Source organism: Callospermophilus lateralis, chromosome 9 (assembly GCF_048772815.1).
Source record: "Callospermophilus lateralis isolate mCalLat2 chromosome 9, mCalLat2.hap1, whole genome shotgun sequence".
NCBI lineage: Eukaryota > Metazoa > Chordata > Mammalia > Rodentia > Sciuridae > Callospermophilus > Callospermophilus lateralis.
Window position 1 is genome coordinate 117,405,599 of NC_135313.1, and position 13,487 is coordinate 117,419,085.

Here is a 13,487-nt window from a genome sequence, read left to right on the forward strand (position 1 = left end):
GACACACAGTTAACGTTTAACACGATTTCAGAAGTAAAGATTAGAACCTAGTAACTGGCAAAACCTGATGGGTTAGACCACAAAGACAGACAGTGAATTCAACCTGAGAGAAAAAAGTAGACAGCAAGACCTGATGGGTTGGCAGCAGAGTCACTTAATGAGGGCTCATCTGTCCCTCCTCACCTAATGAGGGCACTTCCGTATCTCCTCACCTAATGAGAGCACATCCGTCCCTCCCTGAGTCCTTCAAGGTGTCCCTTGCAAGAACGTGGCCTGTGGCTTTAGGACACGTTTGTCCACCACAGCCAAGGGGAACTTACAGGCTCTCCTGGCAGCCACTCTGCCATCCCAAACTGAAAACCGAAAAACCAAACCTGAACTAAAAGGTCAGAGTGATCACAAGGAAAAATGGAAAGAGGCGCCTTACTTACCCCCAGAGGGGTCCGTTGGAGTCTCCTTGTTCGGTGCTGCATGAATCCCGGCCAACTCACCAAAATGAAGGGTCCAGCGAATGGCGGAGGAATAGACCACCAAGAGACCACGGATCATGCAACAGCAAAAGGCATTTATTGAGTTCCAATCCAGCATGCTGGGGCTCCGTGCTCACTCAAGAAGGAAGAGCAGCCCAGAGCCAAAAGTAGGGGTTGAGCAGTGCTTAAGTACACTTTTTGGGGAGGGCGGGACTTTACATACATCACAGTCTCTTTTAACAAATCATCATTCACCACGGGAAAATCAAACAACAATTCCTAAACATGATTAGCTCATTCATTGACGGGAACAGGTCGGGCAGGAGTGATAGGTCAGTTCTAAAGTGGGGTACACATTGAAACTGATTGGTTTAGGCACTGCGATGCCTATGTGCCAGGCCACAAAGGGTCCTAGGTTATTAAACAATCAGGCAGTCAGGGGAAAATTTACTGGGCAGTCCGGGAATTGTCCTACAAGCTACAGGAATTTCAGATTTTGTGTGTAGCATAGGAACGTAACAATACCTGGTCCTTTACATTTTAACCCATGCCTTGCAGCTTAGAAACTTTACAACACCCGGTCTTTTAAACTTTAAATTTTACACATTAATTTCAATTTCTTTTACACTTACAGATCACTCCTGGTTCACAACAAGGGTGTCAAAGTCACCCTGACTTTAGGCAAATGAGGGGCAAGGGAGCTTATTTTGGACACTGATTTGGGCTGTGACCCTCATGGAAACCTTTAGCCAGATGTTATGATGAGTGTCTTTATGGAAGAAGATGAGTGCCATGTAGGAGTGTTTTGGTTTTAATTGTGGTCATTTGTGTGGCGGTTCGAAGAGATGACTGGGTCCACCTGGGCTTGAATTCTGCTGTGATTCCCCTTGGAGACAGAGTTCTTGAACTGACCTCAGAGAAGTATTGCCATGAATTGTGTTGGGATTATAGAAGGCCACGCATGAGATTCGCGCTTGGATACTGAGATCTAGGCCCAGGGTGGCTTTCCACAGAGCACTGGGAATCTCAGCCAGGATATTCCATGATTTTATTCTAAAAGACTTGGCAGCCACAGTTAAGACTCAATACACACATGGACCTCACATTGTAGACCTCAATGGGCCTGGCTTCATGTGACCTTTTGGCCACTCTTTGGGGAGCCTTGCCTGTGAGAGTTCTCCAGAGCTTTCATTGAACTCAGCTTCCTCACCATTTAATGGTTCCTGAATAAATTGAAACCCACAGTCACTCCAACTTCATCCATGAAAAATGGCTAGATAAATACCATGAAATTTTTGAAATTCCCATAACCAGGTGGCACTGGAGAACCTTTGGAGGTCTTATAGCTGATCATGAGTGTACCAGACAGTGCCTTGATTGACTGGGTTTCATGAAAATGGTGTAGAACACAGATGTCAGCATGTTGGAGCCTCCTGAGTAGTGGGCCTAGAGCAGTGGACTATAGGTTTTTAAATAAACACCTGTGATGGGATAACGTGGATCTGCAATTGGCTTCCAATAGACTTGTGACTGACATGGTGCAGGAAGCAGACGCTTATATGGAAAGGCATTTTGTTATATTGAGAGGTTTCAGGGCAATGTTCAGAATCCGGTGGCTATAGTCAAGGGGGAAAGCTATGTGAGATAGACCCGTGTTTCGAACATTCTCCTGAAGACCCCGACCAACCACAAGTGACAGAACTCCCTCCAGCATTGTTTCCTTGTTGAACTCCTTGTATTTCATTAAGCCAATACCATACTCCCAGTGCAGCAGTAAGTAACACCACGAAAATGGAGGATGACCAAATGGCTTCACAGACCACACGGGGACACTTAACTACCAGTGCACACAGTTTACCCACAAAGAGAGAATTCAGAACTGCTGCCTCATGTTCACTAGAAAATAAAGAACCATTTCCTCCAGGTTACAAAGATGCAGACGCAGATTTGAGGGTGTCACTACAAAGGAAACTAAATGTCCTGACAACTACATATATTTCATGTGCCCAACCTCAGAGGCAGTTTCTCAAGAAGTATTTAGGCGAGCAGAGCTCCATGTTTGTGGAGTGTTTAACCTCTCCCTCACTTTTGGAAACTGTTCTACAACATCCAATGTTGTGAACTCCCGAGTTCACATATGTAATCACAGGTTTTCAAACTCCTCTCCACTAATTGTGTCTTACTTTGAGCGAAGTTAATGTCAAGGCATTGTTCTGGAGAGAGTGGCAAGATTTTTGTGTAGCACATATTTGCATACACATTAGATTCATTTTCCTATTTTCCATTTGAAATACTGATCCCTGACACTAACACATACCCTACTAGACTCTGACTACTAATCTTAATATAATGGATAAAAATAAACCTAACAGAATAGAAATACAGGACTTTCATAGGAGTCATGGTGTATACTTGGATTTGCCTTCGGCTTTATCAAGGGTATGTGTTATAAATCTTGTCAAATTTTCATTGTAATATTTCTCCATGAGTTTATATATATATATATATATATATATATATATATATATATATATATATACTCTCTAGATTTTTCAAAATATGAAATATATGTGTCTTATTAAACACTCCCTAAATTCATTCATGTTCATGTATGTGGATTTATAATCAACTTTCACAAGATTATTCTCAGAAATATTAAACTACCTGAAGAACATATTTGTTTCCTAGTACTGAAAACTGACTTCAGTGAATGGTGCTTACAAACCCTAATATTTCTACAGTAAATGACCCAGTTTAACATCAATGCAAGTAGATTCCTGTGGGACATGATGTGTATTTTAAAGGTCATTTTTATTCAACACTGGTACATTACTATTTGGTTTTGTCTGAATGAGACTCTTGGCCTTGTGTGTAGCTGTGGATTACATTCTCAATACCTGATGGATCTAAAAAAGATCCCATGTGTGCATCCAAAGCCAAAATTACAAAAAGATCAGTCATTGTGGATGAACTCTCGCCTTCCTTTGTAAGGTTCCTGACATCCATCAAGTGAGAATAGGGATCCTTTGGGTCAAATGAGTTCTTCAAACCACTGCAGAGGAGCTTGGGATATCTCATGACTCCAAATCACATAAAGAATCTATACCTGAGAGTCAGTATGCCTCAAAGTGGAGAAGCAGAGCAGTATTAACTGCAGGCCTATATTATCACTTCTGATTCACAGGAAGGGTGTCCAGGCCACCATGACTTTAAAAAAAATGAGGGGCAAGGGAGCTTATTTTGGACACTGTCTTGGTCTGTGCCCCTCAGGGAAACCACCAGCGAGTGGTTATGATGTGTGTCTATATGGACAAAAATGAGGGCCATGTGGGAGTTTTTTGTTTGTAATTGTGGTCATTTGTGTGGCGTTTGGAAGAGATGACTGGGTCCACTTGCGTTTGAACTCATGTGTTATTCCCCATAGAGACTGAGTTCTGGAACTGACCTCAGAGAAGTATTGCCATGAATTGTGTTGGGATTTCAGGAGGTCACGCTTGAGAGTTGCCTTTGGAAACTGAGACCTAGACCCAGGGTGGCTTTCCACAGAGCACTGGGAATCTCAGCCAGGATATCACATGATTTTATTCTGAAAGACTTGGCAGCCATAGTTGAGAGTCAAATCACACATGGACCTCACATTGTAGACTTCAATGGCCCTGGCTTCATGTGACTCTTTGGCCACTCTTTGGGATGTCTTGCCTGTGAGTGTTCTCCAGAGCTTTCATTGAAATCAGCTTCCTCACCATTAAATGGTTCCTGAATGAATTGAAATACAGCTCCAACTTTAACCTTCTAAAATGGCTAGATAAACACCATGGAATTTTTAACATTCCCATGACCATGTGGCACTGGAGAACCTTTGGATGTTCTGTTGCTGATCAAGAGTGTACCATACAGTGCCTGAATTGACTGGATTTTATGAAAATGGTGTAAAACGAGATGCCAGCAAGTTGGAGCATGCTGAGTAGTGGGCCCAGAGCTGTGGTGTGAAGGTGTGTAAAAAAACATCTGTGGTGGAGCCATGTGGTTCTGCCATTGACTTCCAAATGGCTTGTGGCTGACATGGTGCAGCCATCAGACCCTTATAGGTAAAAGCATCTTCTTATTTGGAGAGGTTTCAGGTCAATGTTCACAATCAGGTTGCTATGGTCAGAGGGGCAAGCTATTTGGGATAAAAGACAAGTTGGTGCATTCTCCTGCAGACCCTGACCCAACACCCGTGACAGAACTCCCTACAGCACTATATCCCAGTTGAACTCTTTGTATTTTGTGATGCAAATACCAATCTCCCAGTGGAGCAGCAAGAAACACCACAAAAAGTGGAGGATGACTAAATGGCTTCACAGTCCACTAGGGAGACACTTAGCTTCCAGTGGCCACAATTTGCCTACAAAGAGAGAAATCACCACTGCTGCCTCATGTTCATTGGAAAATAATGAACGAAATCCTCGAGGTCACATAGATGCAGACCCAGCTTTGATGGTCTCACTATAAATGAAGCTAAAGCTCCGCAAAACAACAAATATTTCAAGTGTCCAACCTCAGAGGCACTTTCTCAAGAAGTCTTTAGGCCACCAGATTTCTATGTTTGTGGAGTGTTTACCCAGTAACTTACTTTTGGAAACTCCTCTACCACCTTGAAGGTTGTGAACTCCTGAGCATTTACCATTCCAGATATGTATTCACAGACTTTCTAACTCTTCCCTTCTAATTGTGTCTTACATGGGGTGAAGGTAATGTCAAAGAATTGTGCTGGATAAAAGTGGGAAGAGTTTTGTGTAGGACATATTTGCATACACATTGGATTCATTTTTCAATTTTCCATTCGAAATACTGAATCCCTGACACTAAACCATACTCTACTAGACTGACTACTAATCCTAATATGATGCAGAATATTAACCCAAACAGAATAGAAATACAAGCAGTTCAGAGGAGGCATGGTGTATAGTTGGACTTGACTTTTTGCATTATATAGGGTAGGAGTTATAAATCTAGATAATTTTTTGTTGAAATAGTTCTCCATGTGATTTCAAATATAACAAATATGTGAATTCCTGTCTCCCTTTCCCTGTAGCCTACTCAGCACATATATTTTTATATGCACATATAAAATCCTACCTGGTACTACACGTACATTCTTAGGAGGTGGCTGACTTGGCAGATACAAATTGTGAGATGAGATCACTTTTCCTAAACGCTGTTGGAACTGAAAATTCAACCTCTGGGTGAGCTTCCTAGTTGAATAATATTATACATAAATCCATGTTCAGTAAAATATATATTTTTGGATATGTGGATGATATGTATTTCATGGTGAATTTCTATTGGCATATATTGCTATTTTTAATGTCTGTGTGTGTGTGTGTTTGTGTGTGTGTATGTGTATATATATATATATATATACACATACACACACACAAACTCTCCAGATTTTTCAAAATATGAAATATATTTGTCTTATATACACTCCCTATTTTCATTCATGTTCATGTATGTATATTTATAATCAACTTTTCACAAGATTCTTCTCAGAAACATTCATCCACCTGAAATACATATTTGTTTCCTAGTACTGAAAACTAACTTCACTGAATGATGCATACAAATCCTAATATTTCTACAGTAACTGACACAGTTTGTCATCAATGCAAGTAGATTCCTATGAGACATGATATGTATATTGATGTTCATTTTTATTCAACACTGGTACATTACAATTTCTTCAGTTTATGCACATCATAGGATATATATTTCCTCCACAAGTTAGCAAATTTACAGGCATTTGTTTCACTTTCAATCACTTCCTTCTTCAGAACACATGTATTCCTCCATGTTTCTTGACTGGTCTTTTCATGAGACTTCTTTACAAACACATTATTTTCGATTTCCTTTATCCCTTTTAAAGCAAAATTGACACACAGTTCATGATAAACCATAACTGTAATATCACCATTAGAGGTATAACTGGTTGGAATGAAGGATTTTTATATCAAGGAAGCTTTCTTATATATTTTCTGATATCAATTCAATCCATTACTTAAAGTGGAACCAGTTATATTATTTATCCACAGTATGGTCTATTCATGCATTATCTCTATATTCATAGACACAGGGTACACCTCATTGTACCCCGAATACTAATTTATACATCTTCAAAATATTGCTCCCAGAAATGTTGGAAGAAATACTCAGGTCACCTGATCTACATATGCATCTTATCGCAGTAATATTCTGGACACAAAATGCAAAAGTCACACTTATGATTGTACCAATGGCTAAATGGAAACTGAACATGAATTACTAAAAACATCCCTGTCCAGGTTGCCTATTGCTCTCAAATATCAATCCTATCGGTGCCTACATATTTGTTTCTTCCTTAGATTATATACTCAACCTCAAAACTGTTTAAAATGTCTAATTTTTTCACTCACTTTATATTTTGCCTGATTTTCTAATGTCTCTATTGATATCTACTTTCCTACATATTTTCCCCAGTTCAACATTGTGACTGACCCTTCACATGTGCTGACATTGACATTCACTCCCCTACTGAAACCCTATTGCTAATGAACTTTGGTCCAAATCTTATACTCACTCTTCTTCCGAAACATACTGACTATCTTCCTGATCCTATCGACTATCCCTTTTTCAGTGAATGTTCTCTACTACATCCAATCATCCAAGGTACAAGGTCCTATGCCATTGTATATCGATTTTTCTGAAACATGTATGCAGAACATATTTCAAAGCTACGTAGCCCAATCAATTGCCCAATGCACTTCTGAGCTTCAAATCTTACCTAGATTTCTGTTTTCATACTTCTATTTCACCTCTATATTCATATAAATATTGCAGTTTCCCAATTCCATTATTCATCCTGCAGAATAATTCCTAACCCAAATCGAACCTGTTATTAACCCTGACCATACACTGTTGCCTCAATCTAACATTACAAAAGAGCAGGGACAGAGTTCATCTAAGAATACAGGAATTTAGGGTATTTTCCAACTGTTGAGAACCTCAAAGTTCGATGCAGAAATGATCCCTGGAGAAGATATAGGCAGCTATGAAGGACCTGAGAGAGCCAAAGCCATCATCCATGGCAAACAACCTGGACATGACGAAGGAATGTGTATGCATCAGCCTCTCTTTTATAAATGTTGAGAAGATGGACCTAACCAGTCCTGCATGGAGAGCTGTTCCCAGGTGCCTATTTTGATATACCATTCTAACTAGTCAAATTATCACAGGAAGTAGGGGCAGCCTCCATCTCATGGGACCCTTGGAAGCAAATGTTAGGACAAAGTTGTTGCCAAGGCAGTCATCTCATTCAGTTCCTGAAGGAAGTGACCTACCTAACTTCCTTGGTGATGGAACTCTCTGAAATTGGGATGCAAGAAGCCAGTCACTGAAGCCAGTCCCAGTCCCAGTCCCAGTGGGCTCAATTGTTTGGATTTCCCAAGTACAGAGAAAGACCTTCTTGGTACATACTGAGGTGAGGATTGCCAAATGCCAGGAAACCTCTGAAGAGGGGCCTTTTCTGAGAGAGCAGGTAGTGGCTAACCACTGGCTCCTCACTGCTTCACAGAGTTGGCCAAGGAGACAAGATCTGAGATAGGACAGTCCATTTTGAGGGGAACATAGTATGGCCCACCAATCAGAGGACACTCCGGATAGTCACAGACCTACTTTTGAGAAGGAGGTGCCTTGTGGGTGTGGGTGTGAGTTTGTGGTTTTGTCTCATGTACTAAGAATAGGTAGGAAAGGTGGTTGGTTTGGTTTGGAGTCGACTGTTTCTAGTAAGATTTTTGACAATGTGAGTGTTTCTATGTCTGTGTATCCATTGTGTCTGTGGTTTCAGAAATTAGAAAAGAGAATGCATCAATGGAGGTATCCTGTGTAGTAAAGAGCTTCCCAGCATTCATCCTTCCCGATTTATGAATGGACTGTGGCTTGCCATACGGATGGGAAACACCTACTATCTTCCTAAGATCCTGTTTTCTTCCTGAATTCTGGCCACTCTCCAGAATAGGCTCATGGTTTTGTGTCCAAGACCTGTACCACCTCCAAGCTCTGTGACATGGCCATGTTCTTAATAGCTGAAGGGAATGGGAACATCTCAGAAAACTCAGATATCAGTGTTACCAGTAAAGTCTCAGTGGAGAAACCCTGCTTTGGTCCAGTTGCTTAATTATGGTTCTGTTGCCTTGAATGTCAGGAAGGTCTTTGCCTAAAGGCAACCCCTTTTTGAAGAATGAAGAAACAGTTTTCAAATGGAAATGAATTGGCATCACCTGTGGCTCTTTGTTTAATTGCTTTGGAAAGGAATGTGTCTTAATCAGACACTAGGCCCTGTTAGAGCCTGTGGCTAAGATTCTCAGCTCCTGATAGATCTAAAGAAGATCCCATGTGTGCATCCAAAACCAAAATGGCAAAAAGATCATTCATTGTGGATGAAGTCTCTTGCCTTCCTCTGTTAGGTTCCTGACCTCCATCAAGTGAGAATAGGGATACTTTGGGTCAAATGAGTTCTTCAAAGTCCTGCAGAAGTACTTGGGTTCTCTCATGATGCCAAATCACATAAAGAATCTACTATACCTGACAGTCAGTAGGCCTCAAATTAGAGAAGCAGAGCAGTATTAATGGCAGGCCTATTTGATCACTCCTTGTTCACAGGAAGGGTGTCCAGGTCACCCTGACTTTAGACAAATGAAAGGCAAGGGTGCATATTTTGGACACTGTCTTGGGCTGTGCCCTTCATGGAAACCTCCAGCCAGAGTTTATGAAGAGTGTCTATATGGATGAAGATTAGGGCCATGTGGGAATGTTTTGGTTTTAATTGTGGTCATTTGTGTGGTGGTTTGAAGAGATGACTGGGTCCACATGGGCTTTAACTATGGTGTGAATCCCCTCAGAGACTGAGTTCTGGAACTGACCTCATAAAAGTATTGCAATGAATTGTGGTGGGTACGAGGCCACGCACGAGAGTCACCCTTGAAAACTGAGATCTACCCCCAGGATGGCTTTCCACAGAGCACTGAGAATCTCAGCAAGGGTATCACTTGATTTTTATTCTGAAAAACTTGGCAGCCATAATTAAGAGTCAAAACACACATGGAACTCACATGTAGACCTTAATTGGCCTGGCTTCATGTGACTTTTTGGGCACTCTTTGGGAAGCCTTGTCAGTGAGAGATCCTCAGAGCTTTCATTGAAATGAACTTTCTCACCATTTAATTGTTCCTGGATGAATGGAAACCCCAAAGTGCCTCCAACTTCATTCTTGAAAAATGGATAGATAAATACCATGAAATTTTTGAAATTTGCAATGACCCGGTGGCACTGGAGAACCATTGGATGTCATATTGCTGATCATGAGTGTATCAGAACAGTGCCTTGATTGACTGGGTTTCATGAAAATGGTGTAGAACAGAGATGCCAGTAAGTTGGAGCCTGCTGAGTAGTCTGCCTAGAGTAGTGGTGTGCAGATGTGTGATAATACATCTGTGGTGTGGCCATGTGGATCTTCCATTGGCTTCCAAATGGCTTGTGACTGACTTGGTGCAGCCAGCAGACCGTTATATGAAAAGGCATCTTGTTATATGGAGAGGTTTCAGGGCAATGTTCAGAATCAGGTTGCTATGGTCAAGGGAGCAAACAATGTGGGATAGAAACCTAGTGGGTGCATTCTCCTGCAGACCCTGACCCACAATACCTTACAGGACTCCCTCCAGCACTGTTTCCCAGTTGAACTCCTTGTATGTCGTGAAGCAAATACAAAACACTCAGTGCAGCAGCAAGAAAAACCACGAAAATTGGAGGATTACCAAATGGCTTCACAGTCCACACGGGGAGACACTTAGGCCCCAGTGGCCACAGTATAGTACAGAGAGAGATTTCAGCACTGCTGCCTCATGTTCATTGGAAAATAAGAAACCATGTCCTCTAGGTCACATAGATGCAGACACAGGTTTGATGGTCTCACTACAAATGAAGCTAAAGCTCCTGACAACAACATATATTTCAAGTGCCCCAACTCAGAGGCAGTTTCTCAAGAACTATTTAGGCCTGCACATCTCCATGTTTGTGGAGTGTTTACACTGTCCCTTACTTTTGGAAACTCCTCTACCACCTCCAAGGTTGTGAACTCCTGAGCGTTTTCCAATCCAGATATGTATTCACAGATTTTCTAACTCTTCTCCTCTAATTGTGTCTTACTAGGGGCGAAGGTAATGTAAAGGCATTGTTCTGAATGAGAGTGGAAATATTTTTTGTAGAACATATTTACATTCACATTGGAATCATTTTCCTATTTTCCATTTGAAATGCTGAATCCCTGACACTAACCCATACCCTACTAGACTCTGACTACTAATACTAATATAATGGAGAAAAATAACCTAAACAAAATAGATATACAAGCAGTTCGGAGGAGGCATGGTGTATAGTTGGACTTGCCTTTCGCATAAAAAAATGGTAGGTGTTATAAATCAAGTCATTTTTTAATTGAAATAGTTATTCATGTGTTTTTACAGTTAACAAATATGTGAATTCCTCTATCCCATGCTATGTAGCCTATTCAGCAGATCTATTTTTACATGCACATATAGAATCCTACCTGGTATCACACGTACATTCTTGTGAGGTGTCTGATTTGGTAGATACAAATTGTGAGAAGTGATCACTCCTCCTAAACCCTGTGGGATCTCAAAATTCATCCTATTTGTGAGCTTCTAGTTGAACAATATTCTCCATAAATCCATGTTCAATAAAATGAATATTTTTTGATCTGTGGATGATATATATTTTGTGGTGAATTTTGATTGGTATATATATTTCTACTTTTAAATGTCTCTCTGTGTGTGTGTTTGTATATACACACTCTACATTTTTTAAAATATAAAATATATGTGTCTTATTATACCCTCCCAATTTCATTCATATTCATGTATGTGGATTTATAGTCAACATTTCACTAGATTTTTCTCAGAAATATTGATCTACCTGAAATACATATTTGTTTCCTAGTACTGAAAACTAACTTCAGTGAATGGTGCTTAGAAATCCTAATATTTCTACAATAATTGACCCAGTTTCTCATCAATGAAAGTACATTCCTATGGGACATGATGTGTATTTTGATGTTCACTCTTATTCACCACTGGTATGTAACTATTTCTTCAGTTTATGCACATTATAGGATATATATTTCATCCAAAAGTTAGCAAAATTATAGGCATTTGTTTCACTTTCAATCATTTTCTGCTTCAGTAAACATGTATTCCTCTATGTTTCTTGACTGGTCTTTTCATGAGACTTCTTTCCAAACACATTATTTTTGATTTTCATAATCACTTTTGAAACAAAACTCACAGACCCTTCATGATAAACCATAGCCCGAATATTACCATTAGATGTATAACTGGTTGGAATGAATGATTGTATATCAATATAAGATTTCTTATATATTTTCAGATATCAAATCAATCCATTATTTAAAGTGGAACCAGTTATATTATTTATTCACATTGTGGTCTATTCATGCATTATCTTTATATTCACAGACACAGTGTACACATCTTTGTAAACCCAATACTAATTAATACGTCTTCAAATTAATGCTACCAGAAATGGTGGAAGAAATACTCATGTCACCTGATCTACATATACATTTTATAAGAATAATTTTCTGGACAAAAAAAGAAAAGTTCATCCTTATGTTTGTACCAAAGCCTAAATGTAAAGTGAATATGGTTTACTAAAAGCATCCATGTCCAGGTTGCCTAATGCTCTCAAAATCAATCCTATTTGTGACAATATATTTGTTTCTTCCTAAGATTATATATTCAAAGTCAACCCTGTTGAAAATATCTAATCCTATCACTCACTTTATACTTTTCCTGATTTCATAATGTCTCTATTGATATCTGCTTTCCTACATAATTTCCCCAGTTCATCAATGTGACTGACTCTTCACATATGCTGACATTTACATTCACATTCCAATCGAAAACCTATTGCTAAGAAACTTTTTCCAAATCCTATACTCACTCTTCTTCCTAAACCTACTGACAATCTTCCTGATTGTACCGATTATCTCTTTTTGACTCGATGTTCTCTTCTACATTCAATAATCCAAGGTACATGGTCTTATGCCATTGTATATCAATCTATCTGAGACATCTGTGCAGAACATAATTCAATGCTAAGTATCACAATCAAGGGCCCAATCCCATTCTGGGCTCCAAATCTTACTTAGATTTCTGTTTTTAAACATATATTTCACCTATATATACTTATAAATGTTGCAAGTTCCAATATCATTATTTATCCAGCAGAATGATTCCTAAAACAAATCGAACATGATATTAACCCTATCCATACATTGTTCCCTCAATCTAACTTTACAGAAGAGCAGGGACAGAGTTGGTTTTACAATACAGGAATGTAGGCGATCTTCAACCTGCTGAGAACGTCAAAGGTCCATTCAGAAATGATCCCTGGAGAAGATGTAGGCAGCTATGGAGGACCTGAGAGAGCAAAAGTCATCTTCCCTGGCAAACAACCTGGTCAGAATGAAGGGTTGTTTCTGAATCAGCCTCTCTCTTCTTAATGTAGAGAAGATGGACCAAACCAGGCTGGTGTGGAGAGCTGTTCCCGGGTGCCTATGGTTGATATACCATTCTAACTTGTGAACGTGTCACAGGAATCAGGGGCAGCCTCCATCTCATGGTTGCCTTGGAAACAACTGTTAGGACAAAGAGTGCTGGGAGCCATTAGCCAAGAAGGTATGACAATTTCCTTGCCAGCGTACCCCATGTTGCTTAGTGGAAGGACTCCTGGAAATAGGACATTTTGCAGTGACATTGCATCTAAGGTGACCTTGCTCAAGGACCAGGACGGATCCGGGTTTAGGTTGTTCCCGGTTTAGGATAATCTGGGTTTAAGGAGTAATGGTTTCGGACTATCCGGGTTTAGGTTGGTTCCAGGTTTAAGGTTATTCCTGCTGGGAAT